A 12,483-nucleotide genomic window follows, 5' to 3' on the forward strand; every position below is an offset into this window, starting at 1 on the left:
TGAGCACCAGCTGATGCCATATTTAAGGGGTACAACTTCCCAAAGGACGGGGCCCAAGCTCTCAGGGCTGCCAGGCTGATCCCTCCTTGTGGCCCTGTCCCGCACCCCACCCCGGCTGGAAGAAAGTAACAGGGAAGCAAGGCCCTCACGGGGCTTGGTCTGAAGGCCCGCACCTCCTCCCAGCTGCCTGCCTAGGTCTCCTTCCCCCAGGGCCAGCCACACCTACCGCTGGCTCCTACCCAGTGGTTCGGGGGGGAAGCCTGTTCCCAGGCCCAGACTCCCAGACCCCGAAGCCTAGCCCCGATCTCCTGACTCCGAGGAAGGTCAGTCCGGCAGCCTTCTCCCACTCCAGGTCCTGGAAGAGATCTGACTTCCTCCCTCTAGCAAACCGGAACTCGACTGAGTCAGAGTCTAGGTAACAGCAGAAAAGGAACCAGCGTCTGGGGCCAATCCCAGTGGCCTCTCCACAGCCACACCTGCTGGCCTGGCTTCACACAGAGAGTCCCTATTTTCTCTGGCCCAGTCCAGCAAGGGTGGGGTTTCTCTTTCTTCATCGTGGGCGGAGTCAGACGGGAAACCCCGCAGGGCTCCCCTGAGCAGGCGACAAGCACAGCCCATGGGGACAGCAAGGGCAGTGGCTACGTGTGAGCCCTCACCACATGCCAGGAGCTCTACCTGGGTTACCTCTCTCAACAACACTAGTTCAGATGGTAAAACTGAGGCTCAGCGGCCAAAGCAAGTTGAAGTGACACAGCTTGGACAAGAACTTGGGTTTCTTGGGCCCCAAACACTCAACAGAAGACAGGTGGTTAACCTTCCCCGTCAGACCATCTGAGCCTGGGACGCCAGGCCCTCTCATCTAACACCTTCCCTCGTCACTCGAGATACGGCTCTGCGGCTGGGCTACTGGTCTATGGGCTGGATTCTGGCTTATGATTTCAGTGGGCTCTTCCGGCACGGATACACCTGGTGGTCTGAAGGCGCAGTCCTGCTGTGCAGGCACCAAAGAGCTTAAGTTCTGGAGCTGAACCAGAGCCGAGCTCAAGCCCCAGCTGTTCTCTCCATCATCCATGGCCACACAGCAGAATCACGTAGCTTCCCTGAGCCTCAGTTTCCTCAGTCGGCTGGCGTGGTTTACAGGGGCAGATGCTCTGGCACGCACAGGAAGCTGCCAGCATCAGCTCTTATTTGCTTTGTGAAATTCAGGGGGGCAAAAAATCTTCCTCAAAGAGATGAGGGTAGGATGCAAAGCATGGACTTCTCCTCCGACTTCTACGGGCAAGCTACGGGCAAGGCACAGACAGGGCGGCCTTACAGAGAAAAGCAAACGAATAAAGAAACACTGAAAGGGACGTCAGGGGAAAGGCACACCATTGTCCAAACTTCTGAACGGGAGAGAGGAACCCCGCGAGGCCACACAGTCACAGGGTCCGCGGTGTAGCGCCCTTCTCTTGCGCCACCCTTCCTCTCTGCTCAGTGAGTGGACAGGGTGTGGTGTCACTGTCCCCCAAAACCCTCTATAGACACCTCAGGGAAGAGAGCTGGAAACACAGGAGGCAGCCATGGGGCTCACTACGACCACCGAGGTGCGTCCCTCTGGGTGCAGGGGGCCTGCTTGTCTCCTGGCGGCTGTGCGGTGGTCACAGGCCAAAGTGTCCTTCCTAGTTCAGCCAACTTCTCTGCCTGAGTAAAGAGAGGTGGCGGAAGGAGGACCGCACAGAGGAGTCCACTTGCAGGCAGTGCCCCAGAGGGAGGGGTCCCCCGGTTCTCAGTTACAGCCACTGCCTGGAACCCATCCCCTGAATACCCTAGCGGTAGGCTCAGAGGTTCGCCCAACTCAGACCCCAGAGAAGGTGTCCAGAGAAGGGGAACATGTACATGGTAAGGAAAGCAGCCAGGGCTCACTCTTCAGGCTAGGGAAGGCCTCCAACTTCCTCAGCATCTCTCTAGGCAGGAGACCCTCCCAGCAAGTCAGAGCCACCGGGAATGCACCAGTCCAGCTACGGAAGGAAGCTCTCCCGGGGGCTTCCCAGACCCTTTCTGGAGGAAACCACCTAGATTCTGAAAACTTTTTGCCTCTCTGGGCCACGTGAAGAAGGCCCTGGCACTTCCCTCCCAACGTCTGTGTGGAGAGAGAGGTTCTCCTCTCCAAACTGGGGGCCAAGACGGGCAAGAACCCTGCTTGCCAAGTCTCCAGCCGGCCAAAGGCCACTCAGCTACACCCTGGCGACGAAGGGGTGTAGACCTTCCGCTGTTTCCCGCCAGAGGGAGCTATTGGTCCACCGGCTCCCTGCCGCCGGGAGTAACCGAAGGTAACCTCGCGCAATCACGGAATTTCGGGCTGAGGAAGCCCCGAGAGCCCAACACCCTGCGCCCCCACCCCCAGGCCCAGGGTAAGATTCAATGCCCGGAAGCTGGGCTGAGCTGGAGGACCAGCGCAGGGTCCAAGGAGGAGCAAGAGGCGGGCCAGGTGCCAAGCCTCCCGCTCCCGCCCGTGCCTGCGGCACACTATCATTTGAAGGTGCGACCCAAGAGTGACGCAGCTGCGGAGATCCACCGGACTCACGCCCTGGCTGCAGGCCCTGGCTGCCAGCACCACCTCTGCAGACGCACCCACGGCGGTGCCTGGCCTGACGCTCAGAGCTGCAGCGGCTGCAGGCCCCGGAGTCTGTCCCGGGGTAGGCGGCCGAGCGGCACGGGAGCACTTGGACGAGGCCGAGAAGAACAGGCCTTACCCCGGCCCCCAGCCGCTGAGCCACGCATGGTGCGTAATCTTAATGGCCTGTCGCGCGCTGCCGGATCTGCAGAAGCGAGTGGGTTAAGACACTGGTGTCAGGCTCACTGCCCCTGGAGGGGACCGAAGGGCAGAGCCAGTCTGCCCGCATTCCAGGACCAACCACCACCCCAAGGGTACCGGGCAGAGGAGGGAGTCCTGGGGGGGGCCCTCATCCTCCCAAGGTTGGGAATGCCCTTGGACTCTGGCTCTGGGGACTCAGGCTGACCCACTGACACATGGCACCCAATAAGTTAAAGAGAATCAAAGAATTCTCTCCATCGATAACTTTAACTAGTATATAAAAACAGGTCAGAGCTCTTTAACAAGACTGGCCTGCCTCTTCCTCCTCCCACCCAAGCCCCAGCCACTACTCAGTACAAGATAAAGACTATCAAGAGGTCTAAAGCTGAACAGGCACCAAAGTAGTGAGATAAAGGTCCACCCAGGATCGTGTGTGTGTGAGTGTGTGGCACAGGGGAGGGGAGGGGGGATCCTGAGCCATTCCTCCTCCCAGGCTCTGAGCATACCAACCTGTTAGAACTCGCACAGGGGGAGTCCGAGTTCAGGCCCAGCTCAGTGGCTGAGTTGCCCAGCCGGGCTACCTAACTGTTCTCATGCACCAGTGTCCTCATCTGTCAGATGGGAATCCCACCCCTTACTCACAGGAATGAGCATCACAAAAGGAAACAGATACACAGTGCTTGCTCAGCACAGCCCTGGAACAGGGCGCACGCTCGGTACGTGGGGGTTGCTCAGCAGACAGGAGCTCCCTCCCAGGGAGGTGGTTAGACCTGGAGGGGACCAAGAAAGCACCCCTCATCATACCCCACTCCTGGGGGCAAAGGACGCTGTAATCGTGGCCCGGCAGTTAGGGGCACCATTCTGGGGAAACCAAGGTCACCCTGGAGAAGCCCCCCTGCCAGGGCTCCAGGGACGGGACGGGTAGGTGTGGGGCATCTTCGGGTCCCAGAGACCTCACTGTCATACCTGTCCCAGTGCTGGGCCCCTCGACACTATTCCACTCGGCAGCCCCAGGCAGAACTGGAAGAGACGGGGTCCCCTGGCCATCCGGAAGACCCCACCTCGACAGGCCTAGGACAGGCCAACGGCGAGAACAAGATATTTTCAGGACTTGGTCCCTCGCCTTCTTTCTGCAGGCCAGTGTAACTCAGCTGTCACCGCCCCCGGCAGGGACTGTCAGCGTCCTGAGGAGCTTACAAGCAGAAGAAAGCAGTGGCAACAGCACCCAGAGAGCCGGAGCCCAAGGGCCATCCCCACAACCCAGGGCCCGCTGTCCATCCCGCACTTCACACAAGGCCCAGACTCTCAGAGACACAGCACCGGCTCAGCAAGGCCCTTCCCCACAGGTCCTGGATTGGCCCAGCCTTCCCGCCTGTCTATCTCGCCTGTCTATCTCGCTGGGCTCAGAACTTGGAGGAAGGGAGGTCTGGGGCCCCGCTGCTGAGGGCCTGCTGGGTGTCGGTGGCCGCAAGTGTCAGGGACGCGACCCAGCCTCCTCACTGCTGCCTGAGCTCAGGGACTGAGGCAGGGAGCGGGGCTGGGCCCTTCCTAAGGAAGGAGCTATGTAAACAGCAGGGCCAGCGCCTGCGGATGGTCTCATCTCGGCCCCTTTCCTGAAACTCTTCCAGATTAGGAAGGAGAGCAGGAGGAAAAGATGGCTCTCCCCTCCCCCAGCCCGGAGCACAGGAGTGCAGAGCAGCCGGAGCAGAGGTAATCCAATCCGCAGCAGTGGGGTACTTTTGCTCTGTGAGTAACTCCCCAGGAATGGGGAGCTGGGTATATTTATCCTGATCACTGTCCTGGGAGCAAAGGCAGACCTGTGACCAGGAAGGGCCAATCCACAATGAGGCCAGACCGGCTCTCCCCCACCCAGCCTGGGGACGCAGGGCCTGGACACTGGCTGGGAACTCAATCTCCTGGAGGGGACTTTCCTGCCAACTTGGGTTCCTGTCAACTGACTGTCTCCTCTCCAAGAATTCAGCTCTAGAGAGCAGAGGCCTTGTCTTGCTCCATGCCATGGCCCCAGCAGCTAGACTGAATGGCTGACTGGCAGAGGGACTGCGAGTCAGAGGAAGACAGGGAAGGAGCAGCAAGCACACAAGACAGCCCGGAGTCCAGGCCCAGCCAGCTGGACACCAGGCCTCTGGGTCATCTTCTCTCTCTGTAACATGGGCAGAACCCACTTCGTCCCCATTGCTGGTAGCAAGCTCTGAGGAAGAGATAACACGATTTCTGGTGAGAGTTACAGGACTGTCTAAATCCAGGATACTGCTATCCCAGGCAGGAACAGCAAGCACTCCCTGAGGAGCTGGCTAGGCACCGATCAATCCTGAAGTGCCGTCTGAATATTTAATAACCATGCCTGGAGGTAGTGAAGACTCAGCCACCATTCCCTGGGCTGACTCATGCCTCACTCAGCAGGAACTGCGTCCTCCTCTCTCGGCCCTGAAGGAAGTGCAGGCTCGGTGACACACCGGAAACCAGGGGAGAGGGCCGAGGCTTCCAATCTGCTGCCGAGGGAGGTGGGAGGCGGCCTGTCCCTTCCCTGGGCGACCCGCAGGCTGTGGGAAGTGGTTTCCTGTTGCCGAGGAGGAGCCCCTCCTTGCAGGGCTTACACAACAGGAGTGTGCGCCGCAAGTTGGCTTTCTTTACTGGGTGCCTGGCCCGTGCCCAAGGTCACAGAGCACAAGTAACCAGAGCCTCGAGAGAATAAAGGCGGAAAGGCAACTCCCAGAGGTCACCGTGAGTGCCAGGCAGAAGCCCGACCAGGCCAGGCCCCATCAGTACCTCGCACCCACCCAGGACCCCCTCCCCCACTGACCAGGCTCCCAGTCTGATGAGGCTCCAGGAGGTTAAGCAGCAGCAGGTGGGAGGAGCCGCCCAGGTTCACCCACCTCCCCGCCCCCACCCTTAGAGGCACAGAGGCACAGGTCCCGACTGGCAGGGGAGCAAGCAGCCTCTTTTCTGTTGCAAATAACTCACCTCCCTCCCAGTCCAGGATCAGCGGGCCCCACCCTCCCCCAGAGGTCCCAGAACACGGTGAAGGCATTTCATTGGTCAGATTTCAGCTACCTCTTCAGGTCACCCAGAGACTCCAGACTTTTTAAGGTCATGTCTGGGGCCCATCTCCAGGCCCATCCCACGGCTCCCTCAATGGGTAAAGCACGGCTTTACGAACAAAAAGACAGACAGCCTAGAACCCTGAAGCCTCGAGTGCCGGAACTCGCAAATCCGTCCAGCCCAGCCCTGCAGTCTGGGCTCTTCCAGGCGAGCCAGCCTGTGGCAGAGCAAGCAGGGAGGCTCCACAGGCCTCGCACCCCTGGCTAATCACCAGCAGGGGTTCAGAGGGGATCAGAAGTGAGTCATGTGCCCTACAGAGACCCGAAAGGAAAGTTCAAGTTCAAAAGTTTGCCTGCAGCAGCAAGGAGCTGTAGTCTTTTCTTGACTGTGGATCTCATAGCACTAGCCACCCACCCACTCTTTGCCAGTCAGGTTCTAACCAATGAACACAGCCCCAGGTGGCCACAGAGCAGGTCAGGGCCTCCGGGCCTCAGGGAGCTGGGTCATTTCCCTAGCTCTCTCTCATCTGCCTCCCCCAGTTCTCCTACAGCGCCCCTAATGGCTCCCGCTTTTCACTGGTCCCCAAGTCGCCTCGATTCTTCCTTCACGAGGCCTCTCCCCCTGACTTTCCTCCCTTCCTTTTTGTAACAGGCAGGCAACCACTTGGACAGGCCCCTGAACCCACACTCGGCCCCGTCCTGAACCACTGGGCTGCAGCGCCACGCTTGGGGCTCTCCCCTCCGATGCAGCAGTCTGAAAGTCTCGGATGCCCAACGATTTTGCACCCGCCCGCCGTCACTCTCGCCTCTCCCACTAGACGGGCACGCCCTCTGTGGACGGACACCTCCCTCCCCCTCACTGGATCCCCAGCACGAGCACCCTCGTGGGCGAAGGGACCTGTGCCAAGCGAGGAGGAGTCACAAGGCCCTGCCACGGACGGCCCCCCCGCTGCCCACAGATGACACAGGAACCCTGGGGCTGGCATTCTGGTCTGGAGCTTCTCAGAACATGGCCCCCAACAAGCCTTTGCCACTTCCTTGGGCCCCCTCACTGCAGCCTGCCTCTCCCGCCCAACTGGGCCCCTCCTTCCCTTCCCCAGCCTTGTGCCTTCATTCACAACAGTGAACGAGCCCCACCCCATCCACTACCAGGATATCCCTGCCTCCAAGGGCCAGATGGAAGCGGGGCACAGGAACTGGCTCAGGATAGACCCAGAATACCTTCTGGGGATCCAATGTACTCAGGAACAAGTAATTTAAACCACTGCCTTAACTTAAAACAAGCCCGGCTAAATTAAACTGTTAAGTGAAAACAAGCAAGGCCATGGAGTCAAATGCAAAATGCAGATGAATTGTAGGATGAGAAGTGAGGTTTCAGGGAGGCCTGCTGCACGTGCACTTTGGTGAGCAGTTTTAAGCAGCACCACAAAGCCACCCCTGTCCAAGCTGCAGATTGGGCTGTCTGCTGGCACTGGGAACAGGGACAGTAACATGGCCGTATACCCTTCTGGCACCCTAACCGACATGGCAGTGTGGCCGAGTGGACAGAGCTGGCCTCCAAGAACTGAGATGGGCAGGTTCAAGTCCACCACTCCCTAGCCGGGGTGGCGATTCCCTAGACCATTCTGGGCTGTTGTTACTCAGACACCTCCTAGAGCACACAGTGAGGGATCAATGAAAAAGCGTTTGAGAGCCACCGTGAAGGCTGGGGAGAGCCTCCTCTGCCCTCCCACAGTGACACAGAGGAGACAGTAAATACATCCCATCACTGATTTTCATCTTCCTTGGGGACAGGAGCAGGAGGAGGTGGAGCCAGGGACGGAGGCCAGAAATCTTGGGCGCTGTGACAAGTCCGTCACTCACTCAGGCCTCCTAGCTGAGCAAACCACTGACCTCACCCCATCCCTGCCTCGGGTTCATTCCAAGTCCTCCTCGGAGAACATCAGCTGAGCCCAGAAGCCTCCAACTCCCTCTCCAGCAAGGAAAGAGGCAAGAGAGCAAGGTGTCTGGGCTCCACAGCCCACCGCCACCCCAGCTCTGCTGCCTGCCTGCTGGGAAGTCACAGCTGGGGGAGCCCTGTGGTCTTGAACCTGAAATCAGAAAAACGGAAGGAGCTGCCCAAGTTGCACGGAAGCTCTCAGCCTCCGCCCTCCCCAAGGAGGAAGCCCAGGAGAAGGCCACCTCTGCCCAGCCACGGAGGCCCGAGCCCAGCAGAGGGCTGCAAAGGGCTGAGAGACAGGGCTGCAGGGCCAGAAAGCTCAGACGGGGGAGGGGGAGGAGAGTGACATAACCCTTCCCGAGCATCTAGCAGGACCCTGGCCAAACCCCCACTTTACAGATAAGGACAAAGGCGCGAGGTTGTCCAGTGAGTGGGCTCTGCAGGCAGGCACCGTCCCCCGGGAGGACAGCTCTGCCTGGCTGCGGGGCCTACTCTCCTTCCTCAACAGCCCACGGAGAGCGGCTGTCAACAGCCTTTCCTCATTCTGCCTGTCACCACTCTCCGGTCCCCAGAGTCCCAGAGCAATCCGAAAAGGCCGGCCACAGGGGTGCCCCCCCACCACTGCGTCAGGGCCCTGGTTCTCATCTCCCTCCTCTCCCCCGTCCCTCTCTTCTTCACCCTCCCCCTTCACCCCACCGATGAGCCCCTCCCTGCAGGTGGCACGGGGAGCTCGAGGATTCAGAGAAGGCTGAAGCTTCAAGTTCTAGGCCAACTTGCTGCTGTGCGGTCCCCGTGCATGAGTGTCTCCTTCCTGTGACCGGCCTCGTCAGAGCAGCGTGATGCAAGGCAGGGCAGCCCGGGCACTGACCTCCACCCCCACTTGCAGCCAGGCAGCTTTCTCACTGGATGAGGGACGGGCCTGGGCACAGAGGGGCCAGTGGCTCTTTGGCCCCCTCGGAAACCGGCAGAGGCCATAGGCGGTCAGGGCTCCGCTGAGAGGAACGAAGAGAAGCTCGGGCCCCAAGAGAAACCGGCCGCGAGGGGTGCCTCCGCCCGTCCTGAGCAAATGGCCACCAAGTGCCGACATCTGCAACTCACTTGGTCTTTTTTAAAAAGACTTTTTTTATTTATTTTTAGAGAGAGAGGGAAGGAGGGAGAAAGAGAGGGAGGGAAACATCGATGTACAAGAGACATCAATCAGTTGCCTCTTGCACGCCCCCAAACTGGGGACCTGGCCCACAACCCAGGCACATGGCACCACTGGTAAGTGAACCAGTGACCTTTCGTCTGCAGGCCAGTGCTCAGTCCACGGAGCCACACCAGCCAGGGCACAACTCATTTGCTTTTAATTTTAGAAAACAGACTGAGGGGGGGAAAAAAAAGAAAGTAGACCGAAGCAGGTTCTAGATTTATCCCACGACCATCAGCCCCACACACGAGTGTTCCAAAATGCTTTTCCTTTTTTTAAAGATTTTATTTATTTATTTATTTTTAGAGAGAGGAGAAGGGAGGGAGAAAGACAGGGAGAGAAACATCAATGTGTGGCTGCCTCCTACATGCCCCCAACCTGGGACCTGGCCCACAACCCGGGCATGTGCCCTGACTGGGAATCGAACCAGCAACCTTTCGGTTTGCAGGCCAGCACTCAACCCACTGAGCCACAGCAGTCAGGGCCCAATATGCTTTCTCATGCGAGAGAAAGAGCTCAGAAGGGCAAAGAACCCCAGGCGTGGCCTCAGGAAGAAGGATGGGCAGCCCACAACTCGCATCTGTCCGAAGTGTCATCTGTGGTGCAGGTTACTACTGCGCAGCACGAGTTGGAACCGCTGTCCGAGACGGTCAAGAGCTCGGACTCCGGCAGATGGAGAGGAAAAGAGCCGGGACTGGCTGCCCTGCGCGTCCCACAGCTGACCCTGCGTGACACTTTCACTTCCCCAGGGGCATGTGCACCATCCAGCCCTGGCTGTCTCGGCCTCACAAGTTTTGGAAGTCAGCTGCTCAGTTCTGGGCAAGACAGAGTTCTCCCAGGGCCACGTGACAGCTGGTGTCACATAGTCCGGCACCTCCTGAGAAAGGGCACAGTCTGGGGAGGGCCCCTCGTGCCCACGGGAGCCTCAAACCTTCTCTCAGGCCCTCCTGCCTGTGCTCACCCCTCCCACCCCCAGCCCCTGGTCCCCTTGCTGGCAGGCGGCAGGCCCGGCTGCCCTGAGGCCCTGGCGGGATGGTTTGGCTGATCCACTACAAAGGAAGGGTGCCTACGGCCACTGCCCTGAGGACATAAATTTTTTTTTTAAAGAAAGATTTCCACCCTGGCTGGTGTAGCTCAGTGGATTGAGTGTGGGCCTGCGAACCAGAGGATCGTGGTTTGATTCCCAGTCAGGGCACATGCCTGGGTTGCAGGCCAGTTCCCAGCAGGGGACACATGAGAGGCAACCATACATTGATATTTCTCTCCTTCCCTTCCCATCTAAAGATAAATAAATAGAATATATTTTTTAAAAGATTTCCTTCCTTCCATCCTTTACGGGGGGGGGGGGGGAGGTGGCAGAAAAGAGAGAAACACTGATGTGAAAGAGAAACATTGATCAGTTGTCTCTCACATGTACACTGACCAGGGACAGAACCCAGAACCTAGGCAATGTGCCCAAACCAGGAATAGAACCAGTGAACTTTCACTTTGCAAGATGACACCCAAACAACTGAGCCACACCGGTCAGGGCACAAATTTCCCTCGAAGCCCAGATCCTTGCCAACTCTCCGCATTGGGAAACCGCCTCTTCCTAGACAGGGAGGGAGCAGATAGTGGCTGCAATCCTCACGGCCTTGGCTAACCAGAGTCACACTAGGAAACCACAAGAGAAAAAAAAGGGGAAAGACAGACTTTTCTCAAACAAAAAGCGTCCAGGGAAACCTGGGCTGTCTTGCCGGCGGGACTCCCATGAAGGGACATCACAGTGCAGAGGAGGACAGGCCAGGAACAGAACCAAAGTAAGACCCTGTCATCTCCCTGCAAGAAGCCCACCCACCCTAGAGCTGAGGCAGAGAGCCAGGCAGATGGCAAGCCTCGTGGGAGAACTGAGCAAGTGGCCTATGCCCTGGGGCTCACGCTGCAGAGAGGGTCCGGGCCCCAGCTTGGCACGGTGCAGCATGGCTGGCTTGCACCTACGGGGCCAGCTGGTTACACCAGGAGACTGGTGGGGGAGGTATCTACCTCAATCCTAATTTGGATTTAATTGGAGGAGACGCCCAGCCACGATGCCAAAAACATCACAGAGGAAGCCCCCAAGGTACACCCATACAATAGTCCAAAAATCTGTTTGGAAGTTGGACTGTAAATAGTGGGGACTGTCTTCTAATAGAAGCAGTGCTTTGAGGGGGAGATCTGGGTGACCTCCACTGGCCCTCGGGTTCTGCAGTGTCTGCATGGAATTGCTCTCTCACTCTGAGGAGCTAAGAAGGGCCCCTGGGGCAGGGGCAGGGGCAGGCACGCCCGCCCGAGTCCGGAGCCTCCAATCCCACGGCTCCCTACGCACAGTGCCTGCGCTGTGCACTGAGGGGGCTGCTGCCCTGGATGCTGCTGGTCTAAACTTCCCAAGGATGGACAGGCCCAGCAATCCCGTGCCTCTGTCCCTGAACAGCCACAAAGAAAATCAGGGAGTCTCGTGTTTAACCAGCAACCTCTGATCGCAACGCAACTGCCAGTGGGGCCACCACCTCTGCTCTTGCCTATCTCTATGCCCACACAGGAAGCGGTCACCAAGGAAGTCAGTAAGCTGATCGAGCGCCACCGGCTACTGCCCTCCCTGACACCACTGTTTTCTCCTTTTTAAAAGTGTAGGTCTCGGTCCTGGCCAGGTAGCTCAGTTGGTTAGAGCACTGTCCCCAGACACCAAGGTTGCAAGTTCCCTCCCTGGTCGAGGCAAACATAAGAATCAACCAGTGAATGCATCAATAAATGCGACAGCAAACCCATTATTTCTCTCCCTCTCTCCTTCTAACTCTCCCCTCCTCTCTCTCTAAAATCAATAAATTAAAAACTTTTTTCAAAAGTGGAAGTCTCTGCCCCCGTCCACCCCTCCACGCCAGGCCTGAACTCTAATGTCTTCTTCCGCGGGCACCTCCCTTGACAGGGGTGGCCTGCAAGCACAGGGGGGGGCGCCTGGCCCCCGCATGTCTTACTCCACACCCCGCTGAGGCAGCAGCTGGGGGTAAGAGGAGTCCGATAGCTCTGGCTGGGAACAATGGCTCCTGGGGACAAATTTCAAAACACAAGCACCGAGAGCTGCCACAACACTCTCCCCAGTGTCCGGGTCCTCTGAGGGAAGATCCCAGGGGCCGCACGCTGCCCTCAGAGCCAAGGGCAGCTCAGTGTGGGGTGGCGGACAGCAGGACGTGCCGGTGGCTGCGAGCGGTGCCCCTGGGGAGTTGGCGGCAGAGCCCGGGCTGCTCGGCCCGTGAGCGGTGACAGCCAAGCGCACAGTCTGCCCTCCCTCCCACTTACTCTGCGGTTCCTTCACTTCCCGCCCTGCCTTTTCGGTGAAATAGGAATTGTAAATGGTTACAGGTCGGCTCGTAGAAATCTCCCAAGGCCTCTTTCAGCAATGAACTCTGATTCTTCTCTTTCCAGAGGGGACGCTATAGGCAGCAGGGGTGGGTGAGGGACGCCATCAAGACTGCAAGAGGTCACC

The 12,483-nt window shown here is 58.6% G+C and overlaps 1 protein-coding gene and 1 long non-coding RNA gene across 7 annotated transcripts in view; one reads left to right on the forward strand and one right to left on the reverse strand.

Annotated features, from left to right (window-relative positions):
- PXN (paxillin) overlaps positions 1-12,483 on the reverse strand; it is a 44,737-nt gene that overhangs the window by 12,683 nt on the left and 19,571 nt on the right. Inside the window, exon 1 of one of the 6 annotated variants that reach the window (XM_053669783.1) lies at positions 227-357. The exons of the other annotated variants lie outside the window; for them this stretch is intronic. The gene's annotated coding sequence lies outside the window, so the exon portion shown is untranslated. Of the gene's footprint in view, positions 1-226; positions 358-12,483 lie in introns of those variants that run through there. 6 annotated transcript variants of the gene reach the window in all.
- Positions 2,668-7,247, forward strand: LOC128628073 (uncharacterized). The gene is made up of 3 exons (XR_008392412.1): positions 2,668-2,764; positions 4,426-4,507; positions 6,509-7,247. It is a non-coding gene; the product is annotated as an uncharacterized LOC128628073 (long non-coding RNA).

Source organism: Artibeus jamaicensis, unplaced genomic scaffold (genome assembly GCF_021234435.1).
Source record: "Artibeus jamaicensis isolate MK-2021 breed Jamaican fruit bat unplaced genomic scaffold, CSHL_Jam_final contig_525, whole genome shotgun sequence".
NCBI lineage: Eukaryota > Metazoa > Chordata > Mammalia > Chiroptera > Phyllostomidae > Artibeus > Artibeus jamaicensis.